The following is an 11,013-nucleotide window of genomic DNA, read 5'->3' as shown; positions in this document are numbered from 1 at the left end:
CAATAATTAATTCTCGCTGACCGCGTCCTATAGGGATCATCGAATCAATAGCAATAAGCCCCGTTTGAAGAGGCTCATATACGGAACGTCTCGAAATAATACCCGGAGCGGGAGATTCAATTAACCGAGATTCAGAAGCTGAAATTTCACCTCTCCCATCAATAGGTTTAGCCAGAGCATTTATAACACGACCTAAATAAGCCTCGCTCACTGGTATCTGAGCAATTCTTCCTGTTGCTTTTACAGAACTTCCCTCTTGTATCATCAAACCGTCACCCATTAATACAACACCAACATTATTTGATTCCAAATTCAGAGCAATGCCTACGGTACCCTCTTCAAATTCTACTAATTCCCCTGCCATTACTTGATCAAGACCATGAATACGAGCAATACCGTCGCCTACTTGAAGTACGGTGCCGGTATTCACAATCGTGACTTCTCTATTATATTGTTCAATACGTTCACGGATAATATTACTAATTTCGTCGACTCGAAGGGTTACCATTAGTGTCTCTTAATTCTTTTTCGGAAGCAAAGCGAGAAAAAAAAATAATGCCTACAGTGGAAGGGCTAATCAGTTATTTCTTTCATGGCCCCGAGCATGCCAATATTAGCACTGATGGTGCGTAAATGTAACTCACTGTTCAAACAACTATTCAGAGTTCCTAGAGCTCCTTGTAAGGCTTGCTGGAACACTCGTTGTCGTACCTGATTGATTGCTCGTTGTTCTTCAAAACTAATGGTTTCATTTTTGAAATTTTCTAATCGTTCCAAATTATTATAAGTAGCATTAATCAAATTCTCTTTTTCTCGTTCTATCTCAGAGTATCCATTCATTCTAAACTCATCTGCTTCCATTTCCACTTTCCGTAAGCGAGCCCGGGCTTTTTCGAGCTGCTCAATGGCTCTTCCACGTAGTTCTTCTGAATTTCGAATAGTACTCAAGATCCTCTGTTTTCGATTATCTAATAAATCACTTAATGAAAGTAGATTATCTTCCCATTCATTTCACAACTAAACTTCCATGATCTCTTCCCGAACCAAACATGAATCTTTCAATTCATTTGGCTCTCACGCTCAGTTACTTAATGGGCATTCCCATATCTTTTAATGTAATGAGCCTGCCCTCTCTTCTCTGTTCGTATTCCACGATATCGAAACTGATACAAGACCAGAACAGAATATTCGGAGGACTCTTCCGACCAGACAAAAAATCTGTAATTGTCAGCAAAGTTGTTTATTTTTTTTTTTATTTATTATTTTATGAATTTTTCATTTTTTTTTTTCTTCAAATCCAAAGAATTCTTCTTATTTTATACACAGGCCGTCGATTTAGCGTTGGATACAAAAAGGGGGCGAGGCACCCATTTGTTTTTTTTTTTCATTTTTCAATAAATGGTTCAAATCATTTTATTGATATGAGTGTTCTATATCAGATAAATTGCCAACTATTCTATTCATTTTTAAACCATATCCGTACTAACGTAGTGGTAGAAAGAGTACCATGTTGTGCCTGGACTTCAAACGGTTTAGCTTTAACCATGTTAATGGTCCCACATTATTGGTTGATAGAGAATCAAAGTCGATTTACCAATGAGTCACGAAATGCTATGGTTCTTACATATGATTTCTGAATTTATTCAGAAGTAATTCGTTGAGATCGTGCACCTTTCTTTCCTAGTTATAACTTTCCTATTTATAAATAAATAAGTAAATAAGTGCAGCTGGTTGGATCCAGCCTATTCTTGAAATACACAACTCGCACACACTCCCTTTCCAAAAAAGATCAATACACCAAGCACTACACTTAGATTTATTGGATTTGTTGCTAAAATATCGGTATTAAGCCCGAAACTCCCGGCGTATGACCAGTGACCCAAGGAAACGAAAGAATCGGTTACATTTTTCATATGCTCTCCTCTTATAGATAGGACTAACAAAATTAATTGAACAGAGTTTTCTTTATTGTATAATTTCGCCCCACTTTTGATTGATTTCTTTTTATTTATTTACTTATTTATAAATATGAATTTATTTATAAAATAGATTCATTTCATTTTGAAATTTCATTTATTCTTTATTATTATTTCAATTGAAGTTCCCAATCCAATAAAATACTTATTAATATGAGGTCCCGGGTCTCATGCCAATTGCGAAATACCTCGTTTGTTACAACGCTTCCTAAAAGTGAAAAAAAAAAAAGGGTTCCATTAAGGATGGAAAGGAAGAAAGCGAGTGGATCTACTAATTCCTCATCCTCAAATCAGCCTTTTCCCTGGGGTGGGGTATTGTCTCAACGAATAAGTGGTTGTAGGAGTAAAGTGTTGATATAATTCGAAGAAGCAAGCGGCAAGTTCACGGCAATCAAATAAGAAAAAAATAAGTACGTATTTTTCACATTTATAGGATTAAACAAAAGGATTCGCAAATAAAAGCGCTAATGCCACGACCAGTCCGTAAATTGTTAAAGCTTCCATAAAAGCCAGACTAAGCAATAAAGTACCTCGTATTTTACCCTCTGCTTCTGGTTGTCTCGCAATACCTTCTACAGCTTGGCCCGCAGCAGTACCTTGACCAACTCCAGGTCCAATTGAAGCAAGCCCTACGGCCAATCCAGCAGCAATAACGGAAGCGGCAGAAATCAGTGGATTCATGGTAAGCTCCTCGCACCAAAATAAAGAAATGGTTAATGATACAATCACTGAATTATGACTTATTATTCCATCACTAAGATCCATCGGGTCGAAGTAACTAAGAACTCCAAATTGAAGTGATGATATTACTGAATCATCATAACTGCTTCAATATCTCGTTTTTAGTTCCTATCCATGGAGTCTTTGTAAAGTCATACGATTCTAGTTCTTCCATTTCTTTGTTCCGAACCACTCTTTCAATTCTTCGCTCTTTCTCTTCTATATCCTTAACTTCATCTGTTTATTCATTCAATCCACAGCCAAAGATGAAACGGAAGTCCTTCCGTTGGAATCCATCTAACTTCAGTGGGATGGGAAATAATATATATGGATAGTCCATATATAACTCGTGAATATCTAATATCACATATACATATGTTTCTTCCATAACGTAAACCATTCGTATCTTATATTGAATTGGATTATAGAATCATTCTTCGAAACATACACAGGGATTGAATTATAGCCATTACATATACCCAGCTCAACCTCCCTAACCTACCTTTTTCTGAATCTTATTTGTTTGTAAACTTTTCTCTTCCTTTTCTTTATCATTATTGCGCATTGATATAAACGGATGGATTCATCAGCCCGAACCATTCCATATCCATATCAAGATTTGATTGATCCAATTGCAGACAATTTTTGTCAACCATTGAATTGATAGAACATAGTTTTTTTGTTTAGGCATACGTCGGAAACAGATAACATAACAATTCTTTCTTATTCAAATTATGAATCGTAATACCGTAATCGTAATTGACTGATATAAATAGAATATCAATTGGAGAGGTATGACGTAAATGGACCAAACGGGAATCTTAGGAAAAAAGATCTTTTCGATCTCTTTCCTTTTTTTTTTTTTAATTCCCTAATATCGTACATCTTTATTGACCCTACTCTAAATCGTATCTACCATATTTGTAGATATCCATCATGTTCCCCAAGTAGATTATCTTGAGCCACCCATGAGTTGGGATAGTCTTGTTTTTTTTTTCAAAAAAAAAAAAACAAGACTATTTTGGAAGCTAGTCAATGATGACCCTCCATGGATTCACCTATATAAGCCGCGGCTAAAGTCGCAAAAATAAGAGCTTGAATCCCGCTTGTGAATAATCCAAGAAACATGACAGGTATAGGAACCACTAAAGGTACTAAAGAAACAAGAACAACAACTACTAATTCATCAGCCAATATATTCCCGAAAAGTCGAAAACTAAGTGATAAAGGTTTTGTGAAATCTTCTAGGATGTTAATTGGTAAAAGTATTGGAGTTGGTTGAATGTATTTACCGAAATAGCCCAATCCCTTTTTAGTAAGACCCGCATAGAAATATGCCACTGACGTGGGTAAAGCTAAAGCAACAGTAGTATTTATATCATTCGTGGGTGCAGCTAACTCCCCATGAGGTAACTGTATGATTTTCCGAGGTAAAAGAGCACCTGACCAGTTAGAAACAAAAATAAATAGGAACATAGTTCCAATAAAAGGAACCCAAGGACCATAATCTTCTCCAATCTGAGTTTTGCTCAAGTCTCGAATGAATTCAAGTACATATTCGAAGAAATTCTGACTGTTAGTTGGAATGGTTTGTGGGTTCCGAACAGCTATAGTGGCTGAACCTAATAAGATAGCAATTACGACCCAAGAAGTGATAAGTACTTGGGCATGGACTTGGAAACCCCCTATTTGCCAATAGAAATGTTGGCCTACTTCCACACCGGATAGATCGTATAACCCTTTGAGTGTGTTGATGGAACATGGTAGAACATTCATATTGCCCTCTGACAGAAATAGAACTTAAAAAAGAATTATTTTGATTCAACCCTCTCTTTCTCGACTCGACTACTTTAAATCGTATATTTAGGATACCAAGTAATCACATAATATCCCCAGTGATTTTGATCTCTTTTTTGAGATTCAGAAATAGTAACCGATTAAATCAATCTATGGGGTTCAAAAAGTCATTGGCTTATCTTATTATTAATCAACGATTTCTTATATAGCTAGAACGACCCTCACAAATTGCGGATACTAATTTGTTAAGAATCAATCGGATTGACGCTATAGCGTCATCGTTGGCTGGAATAGAAATATCTGCGAGATCCGGGTTACAATTTGTATCGATTAAGCAAATCGTCGGAATCCCTAAAGTGAGACATTCTCGAAGAGCCGTATATTCTTCTTGCTGATCAACGATGATTACAATATCGGGTAAGCCCGTCATATATTTGATCCCACCCAAATATGTTTGCAGGTGAGATAATTGTCTCTTCAACATTGCTGCATCTCTTTTCGGTAGACGGTTGAGTTTCCCCGCCTTTTGTTCCGCTTTCAAATCCCTAAACTTATGAAGTCTCGTTTCTGTAGTGGACCAATTCGTTGACATACCACCGAGCCATTTTTTATTAACATAATGACACCGAGCCTTTATTGCAGCTGATGCTACTGAATCAGCTGCTTTATTTTTGGTACCAACTATTAAGAAGTGTTTTCCCCTACTTGCTGCATCAAAAACTAAATCACAGGCTTCTGACAAAAAACGAGCAGTTCTAGTAAGATTTGTAATATGAATACCTTTACGCTTTGCAGAGATGTAAGGTGCCATTCTAGGATTCCATTTCCTAGTACCATGACCAAAATGAACTCCTGCTTCCATCATCTCTTCTAAATTAATGTTCCAATATCTTCTTGTCATTTTTCCCCACACTTTCTCTTTTTTTTTTTTTAAGAGACGAGGTACCCTGAAATAAATAATTGTTCCGACGGAACCTTCTCCCGGAGATTGACCCTTGATACATGGTCCAAGTGATTAATTCCTTTCTATTCGTTATTATCTTTATTACCCAATAAAAAGACCGGACCATACCATATAATTAAAGTTAAAAGAAAAGAATCAATTTGCTCTTAGGAATCATGAAATCCCGTAAATTATTGTTCTGGTGTATTATGGAAATTATTTGGGATGTAAGAACCAAATAATTCTCTGTGGTGGAACAAAATATCTCTAATTTCCCCCTCGAATAGATTCTTCTTTTTGATTTCCAAGGGAATGTTGTTGTCTTGCCTTGAACGGTGCACTAATCCCTTGAATCCGGTACCAACAGGTATCATCCCCCCCAGAACAACGTTCTCTTTCAGGCCTTTCAACCAATCAATACGACCTCGTAGAGCGGCTTTTGCTAAAACTCGAGCAGTTTCTTGAAAACTTGCTTCGGATATGAAACTTTGAGTATTCAGAGATGCCCTGGTAATTCCCAATAAGATGGCTCGGTAACAGATCGCTTCTTCCAAAGCACGCCCTGTTCGTTCCGCTCGAAACAATCCTATTAGTTCTCCGGGTGAAAAAACATTAGACATTCCATCTTCTGAAACCAACACTTTTGATGTTATTTGACGTACAATAATCTCTATATGCCTATTATGGATTTGCACCCCCTGGGATCGATAAACCCTTTGGATCTTATTAACCAAAGAGATACGACTTTGCGCTATGGTTAGCTCAGCACCAATCAAGAATTCCCACGGAATTCCAAGAATTCTTTTTATATGTTCGTTCCAACCCTCAACCCTCTTTTCTAGGTTCATCGATATTGAATCAATCGAACGCACTTCTAACACTTGTTCCACTTTTGGAAGACCTTGCGTTATATCACCCGATCTCGATTTTTCATATATAAATGTAACTAATGTATCCCCTTCGTAAAGGATTTCTCCATAATGACCATGAACGGTTGCCCCTGGGGGTGGCCAAATGAGGCTTAGCTGATCTTATGACTAAGGAGTCAACATGAACAATTAGAACTTGACCAGATTTTATCTGTGGTCCATATTTGGATATACATACATTTTCACAAATAAACTGTCCGAGGACAATTATTTTGGATGTCTTCTCACAATAATCGTGATGGAGAAAGCACCAAGTCAAATCGAATGGATGAAAAATGATGTTCCTGCATGGATAGGGATTATAAATTCTCCCATTTTCATCCATTAAATAATATTTAAGTACTTGTAAAGTCTGTTTTAAATTGTCAAGTAGCAAATATTTATTTAACAAGATCTGATTATGAGTTATTAAATAGTAAGGTGAATAAAAATTCGCAATTTTAGGTACAGTCCCTAAGGGACCCAACGAATTCCTAATCGGAATCATGGGATCCTCTTTAATTTGAATTGATTCTTTTGTCACATTGTGAGATTTAGAACCATTGAATGGACCAATTCGAGAACAATTGGATAATGACAAAATTAGAAAAGATTGGCATTCCTTATTTCTATTCAGCAACGTACGAATAGTTCCTTGATGTTGGGTAAGTGATTGAATCCTCCTCGCCTTGGAATAAAAAGGATTGATATTGGTGTGATCTGATCCATTATCTGGGATCAATCCCGAACCCGCCATATCATTCCTTTTTCCGATATACGAAATAGGGGACTTCACTAAGTCAATTCTTATGAAATCTCGAATCAGATCATTTGCCCTCACTTCAACAATGGAAGCCTGAACCTTTTCTATAGAACCATTTCGGTCTTGGTCCCAATTCAATACTAAACAAGTACGAACTAATTGAATACTTGTGTAATAAATTCCTCGAATTGGTTTGCCATTTCTATAAAGGATATAATTTTCAACTCGGAATTTCACATTATCCCTTTCTTGCAACAGATCCTGGGGAAAAAGCGTTGCTAAATTGATACCATCAGCTATTTCATATGTGACTACGGATCGAACCGAAACAAAATACTTTTTCTTGGTAGGTGTGATCCGTTGGACATAGATCCAATTTTGTAATTTTTTTGATTCCTTAGAATTTTTTTTTCCCGTTCCTGGTGGTATCAAGATGCCGCTGTGCCGGGAGATCTTATCTGTCTCTCCAGGAAAATGGATATCTCCAGAAAAGATTTTCAGTTCAATCCTTTTTTTTTTTCTCTCCACTCGGACTAATCCACCTACGCGGCTTCTTGTATTTAAAGTGATTCGTGTATCGACTCCAATGATACTATTGTTCTGTACCATTATGGACGAAGAGCCAGGTAAGATATGCACTTCTTCGGGAATGAAAAAAAAGCGATCTACTTTCATTTGGTATTTCGGACTAAATTCCTTTGCTCCTCGATACTCAATCAAATCCTCTTTTTTGACGATTGAATCCACTTCTACAGTCCCATACTTAGTAATTCCTGAACTGCTTCTTCTGTATCGGGGATCGTCGAAATAAGCAAGAATACTATTTCTACGTAAAATACCATTTATGGGTATTTCAATCGAGATACCAGAACGAGGCATTAGTTCTTTCTCTCGTTCTTGATCATATTGGAATGGGATGATGAATCTATTTCTTCGCCTTTTCGCCAATAAATCAGAATTCTCGTGGAGAATGGCAGGATATATGAAATTCCAACGACCATTGGATATGATTCGAGCAGGTCCTGAATAATCAAGAATCTTTCCCTCTTTTTTACCGGAAGGATCTGAACTAAACAATTTGTGTCTCACTCGATCATTAGTCACTGAGAGGTCAGAACTCTCTCTCTGTTCGACAGAAAGAGAATGAATGTTCATTTGATCTTGATCCTTGTGGAGCGAAAAAGGCACTATACTAGATCTGCACGGACCCCCCGATAATATCCATAAATGACTTGTTTTAGGTAAGAGATGAACATTACCATATGTATATTCAGGTGCATGGTACACATCGGTACTCCAGTGCATTTCTCCCTCTGAGTCAGAATAAATATGTTTTCGAACTCTCTCTTTAAAATTGAAAGTGGATGTTCCAGCGCGAATCTCGGCAATCACTTGTTCTGATTCTACATATTGATCATTTTGAACTAAAAGAAAACTTTTTGGTGGAATATTCACATTATGTAGAATATCCTGACTCTCAATAGTGACATACAGGTCTATATAACATAGAAAAGCAGGATGCCCATGACGTGTACGTGTGGGATGAACCAAATCCTCATTGAATTTTATTTTTCCATTAGAGGGGGCTCGTACATGTTCTGCAGTACCACCTGTGAATACTCCACCGGTATGAAAAGTTCTTAATGTTAGTTGAGTCCCTGGTTCCCCAATTGATTGACCCGCAATGATACCTACTGCTTCTCCCAATTCGACCAGGTCACCATGAGTGGGACTCCGACCATAACATAATCGACAGATCCAAGATGTACTCCTGCAAATAAAGGGGGTTCGAATATATATTGATTGTGCTCGAAAGGTTATGAATCGATTGACAAGCCCAACCCCAATATCTTGATTTCGAGCGGCAATGCATCGTAGACCCATATATATATCGTCTGCTAATACACGACCAATTAGTGTTTGGATCAACATTTTTTCCGTCATCCCATTTCGAGGACTCACGGAAATACCTCGGATAGTGCCACAATCTGTTCTACGTACAACAATGTGTTGAACTACTTCAACAAGTCGACGCGTGAGGTATCCAGCATCTGATGTTCGTACAGCAGTATCCACAACTCCTTTGCGAGCTCCGTAGCAAGAAATGAGATATTCCGTTAAAGAAAGTCCTTCGCGTAAATTGCTTTGAATGGGTAAATCAATCATTTGTCCTTGGGGATCCGACATTAATCCTCTCATACCGACTAATTGGTGTACCTGAGATGCATTTCCCCGAGCTCCCGAAAAGGACATTATATGGACTGGATTAGAAGGATCCGTCATCCTAAAATTAGGATGCATTTCTTGTCTCAAATATTCACTTGTAGCATACCATATCTCAATGGATTGACGTAATTTTTCTACCGCGTGTACATTCCCATAATGATGGTGCTTTTCCAAAATCAAACTTTGTTGTTCAGCATCTTGGACTAGCCATCCCTTAGAAGGTATTGTTAAAAGATCATCAATTCCTAATGAAATGGATGTAGCAGTGGCTTGCTGGAAACCCATAGTCTTTACTTGATCCAGTATGTGTGATGTATATGCCATTCCGAAGTGATCTATTAATCGACTAATAAGTCGTTTCATGGCAGTTCCATCTATCACTTTATTGTGAAAGACCAGATCGGCCCGTTCCGCCATAAGTACCTCCATATTCTGTTGAGTAGGATTCGACAATAGGTTTGAGTCAGTGATTCGAAGACTTCCTTTCCTCTATCTTGATTCACGTATCAATTCAGGAATTAGGATACCGGTTGAACCGTAGAGACCCGAATTCACAAGGTATCGTATCACATAATTACTTAGCTTAGGTACCTTATGAGTAGGCTCGGCAAAACCCCTGTATGGCTTCTTCTATTTCTCGATAAAAAGAAATATGACCAATGGTGGTTCGAATGTATATACAAAGGATTTCTTTTTTGACACTTCTTACTAGTAGATAGTGCCCATAAATCTCATGATAGGTACCCAAAGATTCATATTGAACTTCGATGGGCACTTCTCTTGGGGCAATGAAACGTTGATCTAGTCGCCACCGGAGCCACAAAGGACTATCTAAATTGATTCGTTTCTGCCGGTAAGCTCCAAGTGCATCATAGGAACTACAAAAATAGGGTTCTTTTTCTTTCGTATACTTATAGTTATTATTATACTCGTAAACTGTTTCATTTTGATAGTTTCTGTGATTCCATGGATTATACCTATTTGCACAAATACCTCGACGATTTCCGATGGTTAATACATAGAGTCCAATAAGCATATCTTGGGTTGGTATGGAAATGGGATCCCCAATAGCTGGAGACAAGAGATTCATATGAGAAAACATAAGTAAACGAGCCTCTGCTTGAGCTTCCAAAGATAAAGGTACATGAACAGCCATTTGATCCCCATCAAAGTCTGCATTGAATCCCTTACGAACTAATGGATGTAAACAAATAGCACGTTCCTCCGCTAAAATAGGTTGGAACGCCTGTATGCCTAATCTATGCAGGGTGGGTGCTCTATTCAGCAATATGGGGTGCCCTTGCATAACTTCTTGAAGTATTTCCCATACAATTGGTTCTTTTTCCCGAATTTTACTTTTTGCAATCCCTATGTTGGAAGCAATATGTTGTCTGATTAGACCACGAATTACAAATGTCTGGAAAAGTTCTATTGCTATTTCTCGAGGTAATCCACATCGATGTAATGAAAGCGAAGGGCCCACGACAATGACGGAACGCCCCGAATAATCGACCCGTTTACCAAGTAGAGTCTCACGAAATCTTCCCTCTTTGCCTTCAATTACATCTGAAAACGACTTGTAAACTTTATTATGACCATCCCTCATTGGTTGCCCGCGGATCCCATTATCAAGAAGTGTATCTACGGCTTCTTGTACCAATTTCTCCTGACACATTACTG

This window comes from Tasmannia lanceolata, unplaced genomic scaffold, assembly GCF_043159265.1.
Source record: "Tasmannia lanceolata isolate RefF3 unplaced genomic scaffold, GAP_Taslan_0.1 ptg000444l, whole genome shotgun sequence".
Lineage (NCBI taxonomy): Eukaryota > Viridiplantae > Streptophyta > Magnoliopsida > Canellales > Winteraceae > Tasmannia > Tasmannia lanceolata.
Note: the sequence above shows the minus strand (reverse complement) of the source record.